The following is a 6,258-nucleotide window of genomic DNA, read 5'->3' as shown; positions in this document are numbered from 1 at the left end:
TATCTCGTGAAGGTGTTAAGGTATACCCTAGCAAAATTAAAGCCATTAAGGAGTGGAAAATCCCCACATCATAAAGCATCTATGAGAATTTCTATGGTTGACGGGGTATTATTGTAAGTTTGTTAAGAACTATGGGAGAATAGCAGCACCTCTAACAACATTATTGAAGAAGATGCATTTTCATGGATTCCAGAAGCAATAAAGGCCTTTGAACATCTTAAAGAGGCAATGTGCCAAGCACCTGCCTTAACTGTGTCGACTTCAAAAAAATCTTTATTGTGGAATGTGAGGCCTCGGGAAATGGAATTGGTGCTGTTTTAATGCAAGAAGAAAGACCCATTGCTTTTGAAAGTCATCCAATCAAAGGAAAGTATTTACACAAAGCTATTTATGAGAAGGAAATGTTGGCAATACTACATGCACTTAAGAAATGGTCACCCTACCTAATGGGAAGACACTTAAAGGTAAAAACGGATCATGATAGTCTTAAATACTTTTTAGAAAAAAGATTATCTTCAAAAGAGCAGCAAAAATGGGTCACAAAGATGTTGGGTTATGACTTTGAAATCATCTACAAAAAAGGGAAGCAAAATTTTGTGGCAAATGCACTCTCAAGAAAGGATGAGGATGTGGAAGCATTGCTTTGCACTATTTCTATTATCCAACCAGATTGGATAAAAGAAGCAATGGATGAATGGAAGAATGATGAAGCAGTGTTGGCACTCATTCAAAAGTTACAACAAGATCTCAGTACATCTGATACGTTTCGCTGGAAAAATGATTCGTTATGGTACAAAGATCGCTTATACCTATGTAAGAATTCACAACTTAAACAAAAGATTCTTATGGAATTGCACACCTCTCCCTTAGGAGGGCACTCAGGATTTTTAAAAACTTACCACAGGGTTAAGAAGGATTTTTTTTGGGATGGTATTAAATTGGATATTCAAAAGTTTGTGGCGGAATGTTTGGTTTGCCAACAAAATAAAGTTGAAACAATTAAGACCCTAGGTATCTTACAACCTTTATCCATTCTGTTAGACTCCGTCTTGTCAAGTCAAATGTGAGATTGATTCTTCTTCAAAACCCTGTTTTGAAGAAGAAATAATTAAATGTGTTTTTACAATGTTCCGAAGCTCTACAGTTCTTCAAATGGCAGCAGTTTTCCAGATAATGCCACTGTCAGTGTGCCTGAGGAGTTTTTAAAAATAGGCCGGGATGCAGTGTCATATGTAGAGTCGCTTATAGAATCCATCATGGGAGGATTGGAAGGGCTTATCAATATTCTGGATTCTGAAAGTGGGTTTTGGTTCCTTAGAATCCAAGCTCCTACCAGAGCAAGCAGCTATTCGCATGAATCATGCAGCCAAAGTTGCCATGCCTTCTACCAAGTCAATGAAGAGCAGTTCAGATTTGCCTTTGCCAGGAAAGGAGAGTGAACCTGCAAATAGAGATACCATTAAAATGTTGGAGGCTGCAGTGCAAAGGTTGACAAGTCTCTGCTCAGTGTTGAATGAAATGGAACCAATATGTATTCTGAACCATGTCTTTGTTCTAAGAGAGTACCTGAGGGATTGTGTACTAAACAACTTCAAGAAAAGGTTGATTACAATTTTAAAAATTGATAGGGACCTTCAGCGGCCTTCTGTTCTGGAGTCATTGGTTCACCGTCATATGAATATAGTTCATCTGGTTGAACAGCATGTAAGTATGGATTTAACTCAGGGTATGCGGGAAGGTGTTGTTGTGTGAGGCATTTTCTGGACCCATACATGGTTTGCATACTTTTGAGAAACCTGTACAGAACACAGGCACAACGATTTCAATTATCTGTGATTGGTACCTGGAGAATGTTGTTAAAGATGTAAATGGTGCTGGTATTTTATTTACACCTATAGATAAGTGCTTCAAGAGTGCAAGACCAGTTGGGGGGTACTTTGCTGAGGCGGTAACAGGCCTTTCCGAACTCAAGGCTTTTGTTCGGTTGTTTGGTCCATATGGTGTTGATAAACTTGATGGTATCATTCGAGAGCATCTGACTGCTCTTTTGAGCTGCATCGATACTACATTGCGTTCCAACAAGGAATATCTTGAGGCCCTCTCTGCACGTATGCATAATTGGAGGGAAAGGGATTATTATTTGAAACAGGTTCATGAGTTAGAGCCTCTGATTAACTTTTCAATTCAGGTAGGACAGGCATTGTGCTTTAGTTCTCTGTTAGCTGAAGCTACTGGACAAGTCCTTGATGCAAATACTCCTCTGCTATTCTCACTATTGTCAGACTTCACAAAACACTTACCAGCTTCTCTGCCGGAGAGAGAAGATATTCGGAGGTTGAAAACATTAACCAACACTTTGGGTGTGACCACAGAACATGATACTGCATTAGTTAACTCCATCCTCTTCGACATGGTTGATGTTGGTGATGTTACATGGGGCTTGTTGCCATATCTCTATGCAACATGTATGACATCCAACATCTGGAGTACTTCTACGTTTAATGTTAGTACTGGAGGCTTCAACAATAATGTCCATTGTTTGGCAAGGATCCAGTAGATCAGACTGGAATCGATAACTTCATGGTACAGGAGGCTTAAATGACAGTGTTTTTGATGTGGATGATGAGACAATCCCTGCAAAAGTTAGAGATGGATTTACATTCTCCGCAGCTGATGAACAAGGACTAAACCATGCATTGGATCGTGCTATTACTTACTATAGAAAAAAGCCAAATTGGTGGCTAGAACTTGTTAAGAAGGCGATGACAATAGATTTTAGCTGGGATTCTTCTGCTACTCAGTATGAAGAGCTCTGGCAAGAGCAAGAGCCCAACAAGCCCGCATTTCTAGCTCCACTCGACAATCTGCTTCAAATTCATTTACGTTTTGATAATATAACAATTTGAAGAAAACAAACATGTTTCAGATGATGATGAAATAAACTACTCTGTGAAGCCAGAATTCTATGATGCAGAGATGGATGACAAGGATGAGACTTGGGTGCTATGCAAAAGACAAGGCAGGAAATCTGATGCATTGCTCAGCTGTCCAGTGTGCTTTACGACTCTTTGTATTGACTGCCAAAGACATGAAATATATGTAACTCAGTACCGGGTCATGTTTGTTATGAACTGTAAAGTTGTCGAAAACCAGAGATTACGCAGGCCTGCAGAAAGCATGAGGCAGAAAAAATATTGTAAGAAACGAAGCAATCAATACAACAGAAATTGTAACAGCTTGCCTGAAGATGCAAATAAAAAATTAAGAGATGAAGTTTTCAAGCCAGTTTGTTGTTCTGTTTGTGAGACAGAGGTTGCAGTACTCGATGAAAATGAGATTTATCATTTTTTTTTAATGTCATGCCGAGTCATGCTTAGTTCACAATAGCACTGATGTAGTTGAATTATCAATCCTTAATCAATGCCTTTACCGGAGATGTGAGTGGCGCGATTATGCTGCAGTTGCCATTGGGTCATTAGATTCTGGAACCTATATATTCATATTTCTGAATGGGGATTATTGTTGTAGTCGTGAAAGGCCCAGTTCCACGGATTCTGCTTATATTTTCTATCGCATCGCGGTTACCGACAGTCATGTCCAGTTATGCAAGTTCAGGTTAAATGATAAAGACAGGAAGGTGTTGGAAGAGGAAGAATGGGATCGTTTTTCCCAGTTTTGGGGAACTGCGATTGAACCCAACCTAGCAAACGAAAAAGACGTAATGAAAGTTTTAACTACTGGTGTGGATGTTGTATGGCGGCAGCGCAGCTTCCCCGTACTCTCATCCATGCTGCTCAAAAGGTCCGCCCTCATCACCACCGCCACTTTCACGAACAATGCGGGCGCCCCAATAACAGATATTTACAATAAAAAGGCTTTCTTCTTTAGATATGGAATCGGGTGAAGTGAACCCCGCCAGAGCACTAAATCCGGTCCTCATTCACGCCACGAAGACATCAACCACAACAGAAAAATAGGAACCAATTTCCTATTTCAAGACCTCAGTTAATAAATCAAAAAGATCTGCGCTCCAGTTTATTAGTCATCAGAGGATTTCAAGGGGAATGATCTTCAGTTTTAGGAGAAAGTTGTTCTTTGTTCTATTTATATAACTTCAGGTGAAACAACGCCCAGGTTTTTGGGTTGATCTGTTTTCTCCTACAACAGTCTTATTTAATGTATTAAAAATAATTTGTAAAGGTGAGAGGGGGAAAGAGAGTTCTGAGAGGTGTGTGTGTAACAGAGCTTCTATTGTACAGTCTTTGACAGAGATTTTAATGAAATACACAGCTCTGGCTTCTGAGATTCCTGTGGTATGACAATTTAGCATAAGTTTTCCTTCTGTTTCATATGTAACCTGTTATGTTTTCATTTCACTTCATGATCATTTCCAATTGAACAAATGAAGAGTTTAGGTAGAATTCATAATATTTTATGCTCTGCCTATAAGTTTGTTCATATTTAATGTTTTCTTCTGTTTGACAAGGATTCATCCTCTATGCCCTTGTCAGCTCCTCAACAGTCTTGCCATTCCATTTAAGCTCAATTTGATGTTAAATTTCTTGCCTACCTTGCCTCAGGGGATAATCTGTGTTCTTGATTACATTTCTCTGCTCAAGCTATTACTTTGCACATGCAGCCCAGAAAAACCCCATCATTTTATTAAAAACTCCTTTTTTATCAATTTACTAGCCTAAAATCAGTTTCTTTTAAAGTCATCTCAGCCCCTATTAGAAATTTTTTTGCCGAGATAGACCGGAGAGAGCCCTCTCCTGTCCCCATAGGGCTAGCTACGAGGCTAAGTGGTTTGATGTTGCCTTGGAGTTTGCCTTTCTCAGCCTGAGGTGAAATTTCAAGTGCTAACACATTCCAAGCCAACATTGGGAGGAGGTTTTAATGGATTTTATCACCGTTTTACCCAAGTCTGAAGGAAAGAGTGTCATCATGGTGGTAGTTGACAAACTTACCAAGTATGCACACTTTTGTGCATTATCTCATCCATTTAAAGCCAGTACAATTTCCACTGCATTTATGGAAACAATTCAAAAGCTACATGGAAACCCAAAGATTATTGTAAGTGACAGAGATCCCATTTTCATTGGAAATTTTTGGACATAATTATTTTCTTGTTTTGCTACTCAGTTAGCTCATGGCTCATCTTATCATCCTCAATCTGATGGGGAAACTGAGATAGTAAACAAATGTTTGGAAGGATATCTTCGTTGCTTTGTATCTGATAAACATACACAATGGGTCAAATGGTTGCCTCTGGCTGAACAGTGGTATAACACTTCCTTCCATATTGCAGAAAAAATGACCTCATTTATGGCACTTTATGGATATCATCCATCGTCCATCACATCATATTTAAGAGAAAATTCTAAGGTTCAAGCAATTGAAGATCACATTGAGCATCAACAACAAGTTCTAAATTTTTTAAAGGATAACCTCATTTTGGCGCAAAATAGAATGAAACAACAGGAAGATCAACATCGCAGTAAAAGAAGTTTTGATGTAAGTGACTGGGTATTCCTACGACTACAACCATATAAACAAATGTCCCTCAAGCAAGCTAAGAAGGATAATAAATCATCACCAAAATATTATGGTCCGTACAAGGTGTTGCAAAATATTGGTACTATGGAATACAAATTGGAGCTTCCTGTAGCTTCCTGAGTGCACCCAGTTTTCCATGTTTCATGCTTAAAGAAGGTTATAGGTGACAAGGTCCCAGTTCAAACAATATTTTCTAGAACTTGACGAGGAAGGAAAAATCATATTGGAACCTAAAGCAGTCATAGAAACAAGAACTCGACAACTACGAAATCGATCAATTTCAGAGTATCTCATCAAGTGGAAGAACTTACCCCCTGAAGATTCCACACGGGAGGATGAGAATTTTACACAGAAGCATCCAAAACTACTTAAGCGTTGAGGACAACAATTTTTTGAAGGAGAGAGGCATGTTAGGTCCCTATAATACTAGTGATTCCCCCATTAATATTGTCATTGTAGCACTTATTGTTATTATTGTGCCCCATAGAAGCCCACTATTGTTATCGTTGTGCCCTTATATTGTTATTGTTATGTTGGCTTTGATTATATTATGACCGCTTAGACTACTTTATATAGAAAGGAGGTTTTGTCATTTGTATCAACCAAGAATTGTTCATTTGTGTAATGTAAAGGAGGTTTCCCCCTCAAAGAGGCTGATTTTGAAGTCGTTGATCTATCTTTTCTTCTATTTTCTGAGCTGGT

The 6,258-nt window shown here is 38.7% G+C and overlaps 1 pseudogene; it reads left to right on the top strand.

Moving 5' to 3' along the window:
• Nucleotides 1-1,112: 1,112 nt before the first annotated feature.
• LOC149212276 (protein NAP1 pseudogene) lies at nt 1,113-2,557 on the top strand (annotated as a pseudogene).
• The last annotated feature ends 3,701 nt before the right edge of the window (nt 2,558-6,258 follow it).

Source organism: Pinus tabuliformis, chromosome 1_1, assembly GCF_031772625.1.
Source record: "Pinus tabuliformis cultivar Carrire ecotype Pingquan chromosome 1_1, CPIR1, whole genome shotgun sequence".
Taxonomy (NCBI): domain Eukaryota; kingdom Viridiplantae; phylum Streptophyta; class Pinopsida; order Pinales; family Pinaceae; genus Pinus; species Pinus tabuliformis.
The sequence above is the reverse complement of the archived record's forward strand: the minus strand, read 5'-3'. Positions and strand labels throughout refer to the sequence as shown.